The 17,703-nt window shown below is 47.2% G+C and overlaps 1 pseudogene across 1 annotated transcript; it reads left to right on the top strand.

The window, feature by feature from the left end:
* The first annotated feature begins 3,036 nt into the window (after positions 1-3,036).
* Positions 3,037-14,742, top strand: LOC311522655 (up-regulator of cell proliferation-like; annotated as a pseudogene). Its single transcript, XR_014714692.1, has 3 exons — positions 3,037-3,399; positions 6,142-6,213; positions 8,758-14,742. The product of XR_014714692.1 is annotated as an up-regulator of cell proliferation-like (transcript).
* The last annotated feature ends 2,961 nt before the right edge of the window (positions 14,743-17,703 follow it).

Genomic DNA, 17,703 nt, shown 5'->3' with positions numbered 1-17,703 from the left:
TTTTGTAGTGTAGGCAATGGCCTGAGAGCCAAAGGATCTATGGGCTAGATCTACAAAGGGACTGTAGTGTTGCAAGACCTAACGTTTAGCCACCTGGCCACCGGACTTGACAATGCTGAGTTAGGCGCCGATCCTACCTCTGCAATGCATGGGGAGAGCTAGGTGCTATGCATGAGATGCACAAAACCCAGCAAACTGAGAAGAGAAGCCGCCTTAGCCAGCCAGTAGGAAAGGCCAAAGAGATCATGTGTGACGCTCCCCAAGGGTCCCCACTTTCCATTGCCTGCCCTTAGCATGAAGCAGTCTTGTCTGTCTGCTGGGGGATCAGCTCCCCGAAACCACCAGCCTCTGGCACAACCAGCACTGCCTTCCAAGCCTCCACAGGCCTTGCTCTCTGTATGGCTGGAGATAGGCAGACACCAACCCCCAAGTCCTCGGAGCGTTCCCTGCAGTGTCCAGCCCCTTATTCACTGAACAGAATTACCCGGCCTGCTGTTCCCACAGGAACTGAACACACCAGCTTGGAAGATCCAACTCAGGACCAGCACTTTGCTTAACAACACAGCACTGAGATCTGTTTATAGTGACAACAGGAATGACTGTTATCAAAGATATAGAAATTCAAGTAATAATGAGTAAGAATGTTGGAAATAAATGGTACATATACAACAAAATCACAACGCACTATCTAGAGACTAAACTTAACTAGTAAGTAAGTTTCTCTCACCCAAAGGTCTCCTCAGTGTTTTCAGTCAAGCAAAAGTACTGTCCGTTTTCTTTCTCCATGAAGGGTGCCAACTTGTCATCTTTGTCTCCCAGATATAGTGGAGCAAACCTTTGAAGTATTCTTCCAGATAGGGTTTTTCCTTCCCCGCTCCTTGTCTTTTCCTGTTAGAATTCTCTTCTTTGATGTCCTCACAATCCTTCATTTTCATTCAGTTCAGACTGGTAATAAGGGACCCACTGTGAATGAGACAATATTCAATTTACATGTGTGACAGGTTCTCTCGTCAGGACCCCCTTGGGACTGTCACTTGATGGGCTGAAATACCACTGAGTCTAGCCCTTCTGCCAAAATGGGCACCCCTTAACTTTGTCTTGCTGAGTTAGACCCTCCAGGCCTCCTCCTTCCATGCCTCATGGAAAAAAATAAAATCCAAGATGGATTCCAGCATCAGGTGACACAGACACATCTTCACAGGGACCCCCATTGCCCCTCCTCCTCACAGGCGTCCCACAGACTTACAGGGAAAAAAATCCATTCGCAGCCAATTGTTTCTTGCTTAAGAGTCATCAAGTTCCTGAAGTATCATTAATGGCCCTCACTTGGCATAACTACATTAATAACATGATTTACACTTCATATTTCGAACTTCAGACATAAGAATGATATATGCATGCAAATAGGCTGAACACATTCAGTAGATGATAACTTTTCCAAGGATATCTTACTGACTCATTTTGCATAAAGCGTATTCCAGTTATGTCATATTCATAAGCATATTTCCATAAAGAATATGGAGTGCAATGTAACAATATGTCAGCAGACAGATGGAAAAATATCTCTTGTGTGACAGAAACTCTGGTTTTCACCTTTGCTGGAGACCAACACACAGGTGCAGACTTTAAGAACATATTTGCAGTATATGTGCAATGGCTGGAAGCTAAACAAATTCAGACTGGAAATAAGGCACAAATTTTAAAAAAGGTGAGAGTAATTAATCATCGGAACAACTGATCCAAGTATTGTGGTGGATTCTCCATCACTGGCTATTTTTAAAGGTTGGATGTTTTTCTAGAAGATCTGCTCTAGGATTTATTTTGGGGCAGGTCTCTGGCCTGTTTCAGAGTAACAGCCGTGTTAGTCTGTATTCGCAAAAAGAAAGGGAGTACTTGTGGCACCTTAGAGACTAACCAATTTATTTGAGCATGAGCTTTCGTGAGCTACAGCTCACTTCATCGGCCTGTGTTACTGGCCTGTGTTACACAGGGGATCAGACCAGATGATCACAATGGTCCTTTCTGGCCTTGGAATTTATGAATTATTCAGAGAGGCTTTCACCCTGTCGAAATGTCCTCTGTGTCTAAAAAGCGGAGCATCGTGGGATTTTTCCTGACCAGCCAATGTTCACGTTGGTAAATTGTCCACAGTGATCCACCCAGGCCTGCATAACAATCACTAAGTAGCAATTTTGGTGTGTGCACTCACAGGCAAGGTTGGGTCTGTGGGGGAACAGAAGGAAGATAGGCACCCCATTAATCACCCCAGCACAGCGAGGGAAGCCCGGGTCGTTGACTTAACCTGTTTCACTGCACCTTGCCCACCTTGACGGTAGGACCCACTTTAACGGCCCTGCACACCTTGACTGGTGACCATCCCCTGTTGATTTCCCAACATCTTCCTTCCGCAGGTTCCAAACAGGAAGCAGTCACAGACCCTGCTTCTTATCAAACTGTACTGAGACAAACAGCCTCACATCTTGGCTAAGCTTCAAAACCTGGACTTAGACTCAATCCTATCCTTTGTTTTCCATTTCTATTCCCTTCTGTTGGATTTTTGGTCCAGAGCATTGATCTAAAACATTCACCAGCTTCCAAACTTTCCTTGAGCCTGATTCTCCTCTCCATCGCACTGACATCAATCAGGAATAATGTCACTAAAATCAATGGTGAAAAACTTGCATATGAGAGAGACAAAGCTGGTTTCGAATCATCAGTGTCTTTATATACCACAGAGAGCAAAAGGAAAGGGGGTGTGTGTAAGAATAGGAAAGCAGTTATTATGCTGGTGCAAGATGTTGCCAGCAGAATTGGAGACAAGGGACCAGGCTCTTGTTTTGGAATCTGCATAGAGGATATTAATCAAACACACAGAGCTGGTTGTGGGGGGGGGGGGAGCTGGAGAAGGGAAAGGAGGGGGGTTGCTGTCAGCCTAGTGCCGTACAGTTCTAGTTTCGGTTTTGCACTCTCAGCCTTTTTTTTTTTTTTTGGTCTCTAATCAAACAACCTCTCAGCTCTCCGGAGCTTCAGGAAGAAACTTGCCCTTTGCAGCCGTGCAGCTGTTTCCTGACTCTCTCTGCCCTGGCCTGGCAGGGTGCATAGCTCTCCTCCAAGGAGGCAGCATGGCGAAGACCCTGAGAGATCATCTGCTGAAGACCCTGGAGGAACTGGAGGAAGATGAACTGAAGAAATTCAAGTTCAAACTGCACGAAATGCCACTGAAGGAGGGATATGAACATATCGGCCGCGGGACACTGAAGAAAGTGGATGTCATCGACCTCGCTGACAAGCTGATCAGCTGCTACGAAGGAGATTACGCAGTGGAGGTGACCGTGGAGGCGCTGAAATCAATAAACAAGAGGGATTTAGCAGAGCAACTCGCCAAGGCAACAGGAAATGGTAAGTGGCAACCCCAGGAAAAATCAGCCCCCATCCCTGAATATTTCTTCACTTCTGGATTTGCTTTCCTTTCTCACTCCCCACTGGCTCCAGAATGGAGAGCTTCCTGCCAGGCCACATCTGGGCTGCAGTTTCTTTCCTTTCTAATGGTTTCCCCTTGACAAGTCTGTGTAAAGCTCTTCAAGCGGGAGAAATATCCCCTCTGACCTCTTTGTGCCTCAAACGCTCTCTTGACTTTCATTACAGCCATAGGCGCTGACTTTTAGTCTTCCCTGGGGGTGCTGCACCCCTGCTCCACCACGAGGCCCTGACTCCACTCCACCCCTTCCCCTGAGACTCTTCCCTCACTCTGCCTCCCCCTGGCCCCACTCCAACCTCTCCCGCGAGGCCCCCACCTGCCCGCCACTGGCTGCTCTCTGCCCTCCCTCAAGTGCTTCCCCCAGCCACCAAACAGCTGAGCGGCAGCCCCGTCAAACAGCTGATTGGTGGCACTGCGGAACAGCTGTGGCTGACGGGTGCTGAGCACCCACAATTTTTTCCCCCCCATGGGTGCTTGAGCCGCGGCGCACCCATGGAGTCAGCACCCATGGGTGCAGCTCTTTCCTTTCACTGGTTCTCGGTCCAGGAGCTCATCCAGGCTTCCCCGGGTGCCTGGGTCATTATCTAACCAACAGAGGTTTCATTTCCAACTTGTGCTTGCTATGGTGGGAACTGTAATGTAGCCACAGTTCCCGAGGCCTGATATTCCCTGATTAACAAGGCAATTCTGATGCATTCAGCACACCCAGTTCTCTCTCTCTCTTTCTCTTTTTCATCTCTCAAGCAGAGAACAGCACTTTAGATCAGGGGCGGGCAAACTTTTTGGCCCAAGGGCCACATCTGGGTATGGAAATTGTATGGTGGGCGATGAATGCTCATGAAATTGGGGGTTGGGGTGTGTGTGGGGGGGTGAGGGCTCCAGCGGGGAGTGTGGGCTCTGGGGTGGGGCTGGGGATGAGGGGTTGGAGGTGCAGGAGGGTGTTCAAGGCTGGGACCAAGGGGGTTGAAGTGTGGGAGGGGGATCAGGGCTGGGGCAGGGGGTTGGGGCACAGAAGGGGGCAGGGGTGCAGGTTCCGGGAGGCGCTTACCTCAAGGAGTACCCAGAAACAGCAACATGTCCCCCCTCCGGCTCCTACATGGAGGCGTGGCCAGGTGGCTCTGCGCCCTGCCTCGTCCACAGGTGCTGCCCCTGCAGCTCCCGTTGGCCATGGTTTGTGGCCAATAGGAGCTGCGGGGGTGGCGCTTGGGGCGGGGCAGCGTGTGAAGCCCCTTGGCTGCCCCTGCGCAAAAGAGCCAGAGGGGGGACATGCTGCTGCTTCTGGGATCCACGCAGAGCCCTGGCACACACTGGGCAAGCCCCTGACCCCGTTCCCCGGCAGGAGCTCAAGGGCCAGATTAAAATGTATGAAAGACCGGATGCAGCCCCTGGGCTGTAGTTTGCCCACCCCTGCTTTAGACGTTGTTTCCTTAAGTCTCCTGGACACTGAAGGGAATGTAGAGACCTTGTGTTTGATTCACGACTGAAATCTATGGAGCGGCACCAGCATAAAACTGGATTTTTGTGAACCAGGTGGCAAATCCAGACTCCCACTTACTCTAGATCTGTCAAAATATATTGGTGCTTCTTTTATAGACATGACAAGGTTCTATTTATCTCAGAGAAACAATTAAATTAAACTCAGATGAAAACGTTAGACTAGCACTAGTATCTAAAGGGTGTAAAGCCAGGGACACATCCGTTTTCCTGAATTCTAATCCCACAATAAAGGACCCTTAGGGACAGCTATAAATTGGCACAAGTTAGAGCAGACTAAAGGCTCCTCTCATTTACACCAGGGACTGAAGTGGCTACTGGAATATGGTAGGGTAAAGGTGAAATTACATCACCTTTGCCTTCTTATATCTAGAGGTCCAGCCAAGCAGCCAGATGTGAGGATCTGGCTCGTGACTTTTCAAAAAGAAAAAAACAGCAGAATTTTGTTAGGGAATATTTTATGAACATTTTCTTTGGTTTCCTCCAGGCTTGTCTCCTCAGAATAAAGTCCATGTGTGAGAAACTGCAGATGGAATCATTTTGTGCTGCTGAATTTACAGGGCCAGGAGGTGGGCCTAAAAGGGTTCATTTAAACTAATCAATCACAGGTGATTCCCTGTGCACTTGAGCAATTTTTCATTGTGGGAGGAACCAGAAAGAGACCTAGACATGGGATCACGACTGTCTGGGTTCTACTCGCAGCTCTGCCGTCACGTCCCAGCTCTGTGCCTCAGTTTCCCCATCTGTAAAATGGAAACAACTATCCTGACCTTCCAATGTAACATGCATATTTTTCTTATTTTCATTTTGCATTTCTTGCCTATTATCTGAAACTTACTGCACTTTTAGACAATGCTTTTTAAAAATAATAGTTTCCATTTCAATTGAGTCGTCGTGTGGCTTGTTTCCAACTTTGGCTTACCAAAAGTTAATGGTGTGGTCTTCTACGAGCAGTTTCCACCTCCCTATTGTGACCTGTTTGTGTCTGATTATTTTCATGGACTTTAAAACAGTTCCTCATCATGCTCAGATTTTTCCTAATAAAACCAAAGGTGGGAGAAAATGCACAGATACACATAGGTCAGTAGAGAAAATGCACAAAAATTATATAAACATAGTACTAATATGTGTTTGTCTCTCTGATTTTTTTTTTTTTTTTTTTTTGCTAGATGCTTTAAACTCCAAGCAGGAATCAGACACTCAGCAAGGTCCAGAGCTGGAGGAGAAAGCTCTTCTTGAAGGTAGGTAATTCCTCTATAGTTAAACACATTTATGGAATGACTTTCAGTATTAGTTGATTCCCAACTATTTTAGCCAATAAGGCATGTGGCAGAGCGGGGATTGAACTCAGGTCTTTTATATCTTAAGAGAGTGAGCTAACTACTAGGATATTAGATATAACAAGAGGTTTGATCCAGTAGATATGCTTTAGCATATTGACCAGACTGGGCGAGCTAGACAGGGGAATGCTGAGTCTGTGAATCAGGCACAAAGCTGCCGGGCAGCATCAAGATGTAGATGTCTGCGCGCGGGCCCAGCTGCCGAAACTTAGCTGCCTCAGGGACTTTACTGGTGGAAACTTGGGCACCTCGGGTATTTTAGGGACCTACAGCATAAGGCAGCAGCTGAGCAGAGGTTCTGTGAATGCCGGTGTGCTAAAAGGTTGGTTGTAAGAACCTAAACTAAAAGTTAGGTGACTTAGTCCCCCATGTGAAATCTGGTGAGCACCTAGCTCTTCCAGGCTAAACACGGCCATTTCTATAGTTCTGGAACTTAGGAGAGAAACTGGGAAGAGATTTCATGGTTGGCATCACAACTAGGACTTGGACAGTCAGACCTAGTGGTCAGAGCTGGAGTCGGGAGTCAAGCCAAGGGTCAGGCTGGCATCAGAGTCATAGACCAGGGGCAGGTATCAGGAACAAGGTTGGAAGGCAGGAATCAGGAGCAAGGCAGGGAAGCTGGGTGCAGGGGCTCGGCGAGAAGACAGAGACCAACATAGAAGCTAGCCAGGAGTTCACCTAGTTGCACAGACAACTTCCTGTGTCTCCTTCTGGCTTAAATAGCTCAGCCAGACCAATCGGTGCGGCCAGCCTCTCCTCCAGTCACGATTCCCATGGGCAGTGCCTCTGGTGGGGCTAAAGTTCCATTAGTCATTCTCAGCTCATCACTTACTAACAAGTTGCCGGATGATAGCCAGGATGCGAAGGTCACCTGGGGAACAGCCTTCAAGGCCCATGGATCCTCAGGATTGGAATAAGAGGATAGAGAGCAAAATTTCCAACTGCATGTTTCATTGGAAGCATCTCAGGGCCAGAAAAAGTTAGGGCAAGACCCAACTGATTTGAATTCAGACTTTTCTTTTGTTTTGCTTTCATGACAAAAATTTCCCCCCAGTTCATCACAAAGAGCGCTCTCTACTGGTAAAAAGGAAGCAAAAAAAGAGGGCATGAGACCCCAGATGTGGGTCAGTTTGAGAGACAGCATCACAAATTTCTCTACCCTTATTCAAGGTATGAATATGCATCACTCCTTAATTGAAGATGTGACCCTCATCACATTCGCTTTGACTGTATGATCATATCTATGTGCTTTGCATAAGGTGTCATGAATGTGAAGTAAAATAGAGCATGTCACATGAAGGCAACTGTCTTCCCTTTCTCCACCCGCTTCTGTGTGCACGTGAATGGAAAAGGTCTAGGCCTAGAAGAGGAACTCAGTGTGTTTTGCTTTGGGTTAGCAGCAGTGGTGGCTGTCTGTTGTAAGTGTATTTTGGGAAGCAAACTGTAGCGTAAAGCAGAAATTAGGGTTTTTTTCCTGTTTTTAAGCTGTTTTGAGCATATCAGCTGCTGGATTGTGGTTTAATTGTTCAGGAACCATTTTCTAGCATGGAGACCAAATACATTTGAATGTTTCTTATTTTAATGGAAAAATCGTGTAACAGTAAGAGTCAGTGTAATGCCTTTTGAAGCACTAGATAAACAGTACTTCTGTCAATAATTTGAATAGAATGAAATTGTGAAAAGGAAGGCTTTGGTATGTCAATTGCCAGTTTCTTAGAGTGTTCATGTAAGGGGGAACGTATGTTCACATACTAAGGGCTGGTCTACATGAATGCTGAAAGTTGATCTAAGTTATGCTACTTCAGTTACGTACTTTACGTAACTGAAGTTGATGTAACTTAGGTCGATTTACAGTGGTTTCTATCCCAGGCTATGTCGACGGGAGATCCTGTCTCGTTGACATAGCTTCTGCCCCTCGGGGAGGTGGAATACAGATGTTGACGGGAGAGCACTCTGCCATTGATTTACTGTGTCTTCACTAGACCCACTAAATCAACACCGCTGTATCGATTTAGCCGGTAGTGCAGACATAGCCTAAGAGACACAGGCAAGAAATGCATCTTTTTGCTCTGAACACCCCTTCCCAAGAAAAATAAAGAAAGGGGAGATTTAAAATAAAGACAGAAAGTGCACTCAGAACACCACCCAAGGTTGGGTCATTGTTAGCAGAGCTTTAACCTGGGACCTTTGATTTAAAAGTATGACTCTCCATTGGCTATGCAAAAGAACCCAGTTTCCACAGCCTGGAGGCTATAGCAGACCCAAACTTCCATATGTGTTCCAGGTCCTAGTGTAGGAAAAAGAGCCAGACTGCGTTAGCAGGGATTGCAAACAGATAATTCCCACCACTTGACTGATACATGTCTGAATAAACACATTCAAAACAGGCATATTTAATACCAGATGGATTCTGAAACCTGCTCATGCTTTAACCTCTTTCTGCAGAGAGAAGGAGAGCACTCCAGGACCTCCTGTCCATTCTGAAGATGGAGCAGCACAGAAGCACAAAGCTGGCGTTGAGAGATCTCCAGGAAATCAATCCAGAAAGTCTACAGAACTGGACTCCTCAGGCATTAGAGGATTTACCATGGCATTTTATGAGGAAGGTCATAGCTTTGAATGGGACAGCCAGAAACACGAGCCTTGGGCAGGGAGCACCTGGTGACCAAGCCAGCAGTGAGGAGAACGGGGGACAAGGCAATGGTAGTAATGTTCTTCATCATAGCAACATGGACACGAGAGCTTCTCTGCACCCCCTCGATGTTCTCTGTGCCGTGCTGCTTTGCTCAGACAGTTTCCTACAGCAGGAGATCCTGTCCAAAATGTCCATGTGCCAGTTTGCCCTCCCTCTGCTGTTACCTGCCCTCGACACCCCCAAGGGCACCCTACTGCTGTGGGCCATGAGGGACATTGTGAGGAAGTGGAGGCCGCATTCCCTGGCAGAGAGCAGAGGATTCAGAGAGGAAAGCCTTGTACTCACCAAAATACCAACTGTTTCCTTTGTGCGGATGGGGAGCTGCAGCTTCTCCAAGTCCAAACTCCTCAATGAGGTTCTCAGCCCCTCCCAACAGCACAACGATTTCTTTATCCATCGGGACATGGAGTCCGGGAATGTCCCTCGGGAAATCGCAGATGGGCTGGTGGAGATTTCCTGGTATTTCCCTACTGGAATCGAGGATTCAGATCTTTTCCCAGAGCCCGTCGCAGTTACAAATCTGCGTGGAGACATTGAGTCCCACTGGCTGCAGTTCAGCTTTTTAACAGAGGTCTCCTCAGCAGTGTTCATAGTTACTGAGAGCATCAACGAGAGACAATACACACTGTTATCATCTCTGCAGGGATCAGCCACTAAATACAACTTCATCCTCAATTACGAGTCTGGCAAACGGAGTGAAACTCAGGAATTCCTTAACAAATTAGCACCAGTGCTGAAACTGAGTAAACAACATGTCCTAGAGAAAGAAATTGGGACCAAGAAAGAGGAATTCATGGAAAAGTTGTGCTCTGCTATAGGAAGTATAATGAACGATCATCACAAGGACATGAATATGGAAGGCATGGCTGTGACCGCACGTGAACTGGGAATCCAGCTGGATGAGGACTGTGAGGAATGTCAGAGAGCAAAGAACTGCGTTAAAGAAATCACGGCAGAAATAAAAGATGTTGGAAATTACAAGAGGCAAATACTGCAACTGCAAGAGGACCTGTGGAAGAGCTTAAGCAACGTGGAAAAAGAAATGTGCAGATTGAAAGGACAAGGTGATGTCCCCACAGAAGAATATAAATCTAGGCTGAAAGAGAAATTGTTGGAGTTACGTACACAGCAGAATAAATGTGACCTTACTGACGGTTTGACTAAATTTATCAATGGAATAGGAACACTATCTCAAATGGAAATATTCTACTTTGTGAAATGCATGAAATTTAATTTAGATGGCATTGCTAAGGGGAACCATCCTAACTTGCAACCTAACCAACAAAAGCTACCAGATGTGGATGAATCCATCTCTGTCAGTTCTCTAGGAGTGGAGCATTTCCTGCGTGAGTTGGGGCAGTTCTACGAGGCTGAACACTCAATGGTGAAGATAGGCAAAATGGCAAAAATTCAAAGGAAATTCATTCATTTCCCGAGGTTAGCAGCTGATTTGATGCTGGAAGGATTTCCCATGGAGCTGATCGATGGAGATGCCTCCAACATCCCACTGCAATGGATGACAGATGTTCTGACTGAGCTCCATGCCAAGCTGGGGGGAAGGTCCAGAATGCTGGTTCTGACGGTGCTGGGAGGGCAGAGCACTGGAAAATCCACCCTCCTCAACACCATGTTCAGCCTGCAGTTTTCAGTGAGCAGTGGCCGACGTACGCGAGGAGCCTTCATGTCACTCATTAAAGTGGCAGAGAACTTTCGGGAGGACCTGGGCTGTGATTTCATCCTGGTGATAGACACAGAAAGCCCCTGAACTGGCCAGGCTGGAGGATAGTTATCAACATGACAATGAGCTAGCTACCCTGGTGGTTGGACTGAGTGACATAACCATCGTTAACCTGGCTATGGAGAACGCCACCGAAATGCAGGATGTTCTGCAAATTGTGGTCCATGCCTTTCTCAGAATGGAGGAAACGGGGCACATGCCCAGCTGCCAATTTGTGCATCAGAACGTCAGTGATGTGGCTGCCTATGAACAAAAAATGAGAGACAGGAAGTATCTTGTGGAGCAACTGAATGAAATGACCATAGCTGCAGCAAAGATGGAAAAACTACAGAAAGAAATTACGGTTTCTGACATTATGGACTATGATCCAGAGAAACACAATTGGTACATCCCCAGCCTGTGGCATGGGGACCCTCCAATGGCACCAGTGAATATTGGGTACAGTGAGAGTGTGTGTGGGCTAAAGAAATGTTTGTTTGAATTTGTAAGACAACATTCACTTAACAGTGTTCCCAAAGACCTTCCCCAATTTATCGAATGGGTGAAGAGTCTGTGGAATGCTCTGAGACATGACGACTTCCTCTTCAGCTTTAGAAACCCCTTCACAACTGAAGCCTACACCCAGATATCTGCAAAGTCTGTAGGGTGGGAATGGGCGTTCCGCAAGGAGATGAATCTGTGGGTAACTGAAAAACAAACTTTCTTCCAGAATCAACCACCAGCTAAATTAGATGCTTGTGTCCTGACCAACCTAACAAGTGAGACTGAGCAGAAACTGAGCCATGAATCACACAGGATTTTGGAGTGGTTTCAAAGTGCAACAGCAAAACTGGCAGTTTCCGCTGTAAAGAACATGGGATATTTTGTTAGGAATTCAGTTCCACTATCTCTTCAAAGTTCAAGTTATTCACATGTCATTTGTTCCAATCTGGTGACTGCCAGCGAAGGATGGCGAAAGAAAAACACTATTCAGGGTATGTGCATAAAAACAATCGAAGGTGAAATGGACTTGCTTTTGGAATACTGTAAAATGAGAGAGAACAAAGCAGACAACAAGGAACTGGAAATGGAGTTTGAAGAAATGTGGAGTGAGACCGTGTCAAAAATACGGCTGGGCTGTTTGGATGAAAAGCAAATTTATCAAGATATTGAGTTGCTGCTGAGAGAGGACCTGGCTAAGCAAGAGAATTCATCCAGTCTAAAACTACAGGAAAACAGCAACTTATTGAATTATGGAACAAAATCTTTCATTATGAAAAAGGAATACTTAGATTTACCATGGATTAAGACCCTGAATGAATGGTTCACGCAGGAATGCTGGCATAAAACAGAAGAACTTGTTAAATCATTAATGGAACAGTGCAAAGATTATATTAAAAATGTAGCAGATACTAAAGCAGACTATGATGAAATTTACAGCAGAAATCTGTTGAGGATGATCAATAAGAGGCTTCAAGAGGTAGACGTTCAGAAACTTCACACGAGCACTTGCTTTAAAGTTGACCTGAAGCTTCACATTTTAGGGGAAGTGGCTCCTTTATTAGAGAAGATGCAAGCAAGCTTCATGAAAGAAAATGATCCTGAACTTTATCTGGAGAAACTAAAACCTCAGTATCTCTCCACATTTAGAGATCTTTGTTTGGGGAAGGATTCCTGCCAAACAAGGGCCAGGGATTTGTGTCATTGGTGTCTTAAACCTGTCTTGGTGGACCATGTGAACAACAGACTTGGGTTAGAAATAGTCGATGACATTCTCAGCAGTGGACAGTTTGATGAATATACAAACCGAAGCCTTTTCCAGTTCACTGCCCTGAAGAAGCTGTTGAAATATGAAAACTTTGACACCTATATCATATACATTAATAACTATGAACATTTTGTCAAAATCTGGGTAGAGGGACAACTGCTAGATTTCTACAGCCGGACAGCACGGTTGCAACACCTGGAGAAAGAGATTCTGTCCTCAGTAATAAAGAAAGTCAGGGCTGCTCTGGAGTCTCCCAGTGACAAAAGCACCAACACGGTCTGTGACTTTTTAGATGCATTTTGTGGAGCGTTACAGAATGACTTGGTGATTTCCAAGGACCGTCTAGCAGTGGTGCGGTTTAAAAACACGGCAAATCCTATGCAGTTTTCTGCTGATGTTCAGGCCATCCTTCCCGAACTGGAAAAAGAAATCTTAGCTGAATTTAATGAGTTGACATTTGAATCCAAACTCTCCAAACTGTCCATGAAGCCCCAGGATGAAATCTTCAACTGCGTGTTTGGCTGCGGGCAGCAGTGCCCATTCTGTAAAGTCCCCTGTGAAGCAGGAGGCATGGATCATACAGAACACTTTGCTACAGTCCATCGGCCTCAGGGATTAGGGCAGTGCAAAAACAAACGGACAGGAATGCTTGAGTACTCTTTGTGTTCTTCTGATGTGGTTTCCAACGCTTTATTTAAAAATTCAGAAACGGAAGAGAAATTTCATCCCTATAAAGATTATCGACGATATTACCCAGACTGGCGCATCCAGCCCGATCTCAGCATCGACACTTCTGATTATTGGAAGTTCATTTTTAACAGGTTCAACTATAAGTTTGCTAAGAAGTACAATGCTAAGCCAGCAAATCTACCACAGGTTTGGGAAAAAATAACCAAAGAACAGGCGCTACAAAGCCTAGAGGAAGCATTTAACATAAAAAAATAAACCAGCTCAGAGTCTTTTTAAGTAGGATGGACATATGCAAAAAAACAGGGTTTGTTTGTTTGTTAATTGCATGCAAAAATATCACTTCTTATGCACATATTTCTTTAGCTCATTAAAATTGTGATTATGGGAAATCCTAAAGAGATGTGGCCTAGATGCAGGCCGAGCACCACCCGGACTGATCTCTGGCTACATCCTTCGGGTGACGTTCAGCTGGCTATTCAGTTTCTGTTCATCACTGGTGATGTTGTGGAGCCCACGAGATCACCAGCTATGTAGCAACATTCCCTGGTAAATAACTTTCGGAATTTGTTGGTCTTCCATCCTAACACTACAAGGCCACCGAACCTGCAGTCAGAGACTCATAGAATATCAGGGTTGGAAGGGACCTCAGGAGGTCATCTAGTCCAACCCCCTGCTCAAAGCAGGACCAATCCCCAATTTTTGCCCCAGATCCCTAAATGGCCCCCTCAAGAATTGAGCTCACAACCCTGGGGTTAGCAGGCCAATGCTCAAACCACTGAGCTATCCCTTCCCCTGTGAGCTATCCCTCCCCCATAAGTCATGCTGATGCAGGTAGTTGCTGGGTTCAACTTCACAGAGTCTCATTGCCGATCAGGTCCTGCCACTGGATATGGAGCAGCTGAGGATGAGAACTGAAAACTTCAGTCCGGTGTCCCTCAGCCCCCATGTTCACTGCTGCACAACCGAGTTGCCACAAGTATGGTTCTGTAGATCCACAGCTTTGTAGCAAGCCTGATGTTGTGATCACAGAGGCCGCTGAAGGGCCCGACACGTGGCAGCAGATTCTGTAACCAAATTCAGAGCTTCTAAATGAAGGTCAACAGGGAAAGATTCCCCCCCGCCCGGCACATTTTGCATCATGGTGATTTATGATGGAATTGAAATGAGGAATATGCAAACATGCAGCTCTGGAATTAGTATTTTTAAGCATCACCTTTGATCTGCTTATGCCTGGTCTACACTTAAAACTTATGCCAGCATAGCTACGCCGGTCAGGGGCCTGATTAAACCACAACCCCTAGTGACATAATCATGCCAACAAAACTCCAGGGTAGATGCAACTAATGTCATTTGGGGAGGTGGTATTTCTACATCAATAGAAAAACGCCTTCTGTCTGCGTAGGCTGCATCTATACAAGTGGGTTATGCCGGCAATGACACAGCCTTGGCTACAGCCAGAAACCTGTTCTCGCAGCTGTATTTTGCTGTGGCAGTAGTAGATCTAATATCATCCGATAATTACAAGAGAACCTCTGAAAGAATAAAAAACGATTTATTAGAGCGTTTGGGACTAATGCTCAAGTTCTTACTCAGTATTTCCTCTGTCCTGACTCAGGCAGAATTCCCAGTGAAGTCAGGGGGAATTTGCGTAAGAAAGGAATGGTTAAAAACTTAAGTAGGGACCTTCCGGATTTGGACAATTGTTTTTATTCAAGTCCCAGATCAAACTATCCACATTGCATGGGTGGTGGGTATAAGTGGCCAGAGGAGGCTAAGCCTCCCCAAAACCAGATGTGGAGCACCAACCTCTGGAGGACAGCCAGCCCGCCCCCTTCGAACCGCTGATATTGTAGCCCTGCCGTGGTCCTGCCTGTCCTCTTCCCCCGTGGCCCCACTCACACTGCTCCTCTTCCTGTCCCCGCTCCGCCTCTTCCCCTTCTCCCGAGGACCCTCCTCGCCCGCTGCTCAGGGAGTAGAGGCGCAAGCAGTGGGCGGGGAAGGGCCACCGGGGAGGGGGCGAAGAGGCATGAGTGGCAGGCGGGGGGGGCCTCGGGGGAGGGGGCAAAGAGGCTCAAGCCGAGGGTGTGTGGGCCGAGCCTTGGGGGAGGGGGGCCAGGGATGGGGCAGAGTGGGGTGGAACATGGGCGGGGCCTCGGGGGAAGGAGGCCGAGTGGGTGTCGGCCTCAGGGCAGAGCAGGGGGGTGGGGCTATGGTCCAGGTGCTCGTGCCCCCCCCCCCGACTTCTAGGGAGCTCCTGGTGCTCATGCCGCCCAAACCCAAGTGTCACGCGCCTCCCCTGCTCCATTGCCACAGATTATCCACTTCTTCTCTGGAGGCAGCTGCCCAACCAACATGCGATCCAAGCTGGTCACATGTTCAAAACAGAGATTTTTTTTTTCAAGCTGAGTAAAATCATGTCGTGTTTAATGACCCCTTGCAGTACGATTTCTATAGCATTTGTTTTCAAATTTACCTTGGCTCTCTTTCCCTCTGAATTCTTTCTTCCTAACCTTTGTATATGATGACTCTCAAACAACGATAAAACCATCTCCCCTCGCTACCTTATGGATGCGGCTGAAAAGGGCAGAAGGGGAAGCAAACTTTAGCTCCTATTGGATAGGAATGTGGAGGAGGATGACCAATGACTGGCAAGCTTGATGAGGAACTTGCATGTGTTTAAATATGATTCATTTTTAAACTGTCCCATCAACTACATTAAGAAATCCTTTGAAAAGAACCTGACAACTTTTATAAACACTCATATTTGGTTTGCTTTTTTGATCAGTTCTCTACAGCAGCCAACTTGTCTTCAGGGCTAAAACCTTTGCGTAAAATGAAAGCTGAGGTTTTGCTGTAATCGCATGACTCCTGAAGCTGAGGCACTAGTAATGGGCCTATAGTGTTTATTTCTTGATCCATCCCAGTTCCTGAGCCCTCATTTCTCTCACGCCATGGTGGTGAGGCTGATGACTCTCCTTATCATAAGTCCTTCAACTTTATAGAGAGTTCTTTATTATAAGAAGTATGTTATCATTTGAGTCACACTGGAATTGCTGTAAAATTTAGAAACATACACCAAACACAATCATTTTACACCACACGGACGGGCTAAGTCTGATCTTTGCCGGGCCTATAGGTCTGTTCTCAGGGTGGGCCCATTTTCCATAAGCACCCTGAAAGCAACCTAAATGTTTCAACAAATCGTGCAGGCCAAGCTCCCCCGTGTCAGAGCAGGTGGGCCCAGCTGAGCTAATTAAAGGGCTATATCTGGGGCTATAGGGCATGTCTACATTACAAAGAAAACCCTGAGGCACCAGGTCTCACACAACCCAGGTCAACTGGCTCTGGCTCCTGGTCTAAAAATAGCCATGTAGACATTCCTGCTCGGGTGGGAGCCCAGGCAGCTCTGAGACCGCTCCTCAAGTTTCAGAACGCGGGCTCCAGCCCAAGCGGGAATGTCTACATGGCTATTTTTAGCCCAGCAACCCGAGCCCCAGAGCCCGAGTCAATTGACCCGGACACTGAGACTCAGCGCTGCGGGTTTTTCTTTGCAGCGCAGACTTAACCATAAAGACCTGTCAGAGGGCTGGAATTGCGGGAGCTGCTGGGGCAGCCCGTGCCAGGGGCGAGGAAGCCATAGAGTTGCGTTAACTCCTCTGGTGGGTCCTGGGACAAGGGGCCAGGTGTTCGGGGAGGTAACCCTGGGGCCGGCATTCCAGAAAGGGAGCAGAGCTGGCTGGGAGCAGGACGCTGGAGGAAGCAGGCTTACCAGAGACCCCCCGGAGGGGAGGCTGTGAAGCCCTAGGACAACGGGTGAGTGAAGAGGCTGGTTTGTTTCAGGTTTGGACCATAAGCCACTGGCTGCACATTAATTCTTTCAACATCACCTTGGCTCCCATCTCTGTCTGTCCAGCACAACCCGGTGCTGCCTTCTCAGGGAGGCTCACTTCGACACAGGACCCACCGGGTGAGGAGCTGGGGCGAGGATGCAGGAACAGTGCAGAGTCAATGGGGACATTCCTGAAATGGGGAGAGGGAAGTGGGACATGGATAACCCCCACTGCACAGCGCTGAGCCCACCTGCTCTCCCTGCCCAGCTGTGATCTTTCCTTGCCACCTAGAAGCAGCTTTATCAGGAGGAGTGTGAGCCTGGATCCCCTTTCCCATGGCTGGGGGCAGCTTGAGGAATACAGGGAGCTCTAGGTTCCTTCCCCTGAGCGGGGAGCAGCGGATGGAAGCACAGCCCTGTCGCCTTGGCTTGGTGGAGCAGCGTGGAGGGGTGAGAGGTGTTTTGGGGGGGGGGGGGTGAGCACAGATGGCTGCAATTGCTTTCCCCCCCCCCCAGTTGGAAATGTACCCAATTTTCCACCTTTACGGTTTTGCTCTGTGCACATTTCTGAGCCCCCCCAGCGATACAGCAAATGTCAAAACAATCTGAGTCAGCATGGGGATTTTAGAGCACGTAAAGCCGTCATCTTTAAAACCCTGCAACACTATAAATACTTTGTGCATCTGGACTCA

This window comes from Lepidochelys olivacea (assembly GCF_965140295.1).
Source record: "Lepidochelys olivacea isolate rLepOli2 genome assembly, chromosome: 6".
NCBI lineage: Eukaryota > Metazoa > Chordata > Testudines > Cheloniidae > Lepidochelys > Lepidochelys olivacea.
The sequence above is the reverse complement of the archived record's forward strand: the minus strand, read 5'-3'. Positions and strand labels throughout refer to the sequence as shown.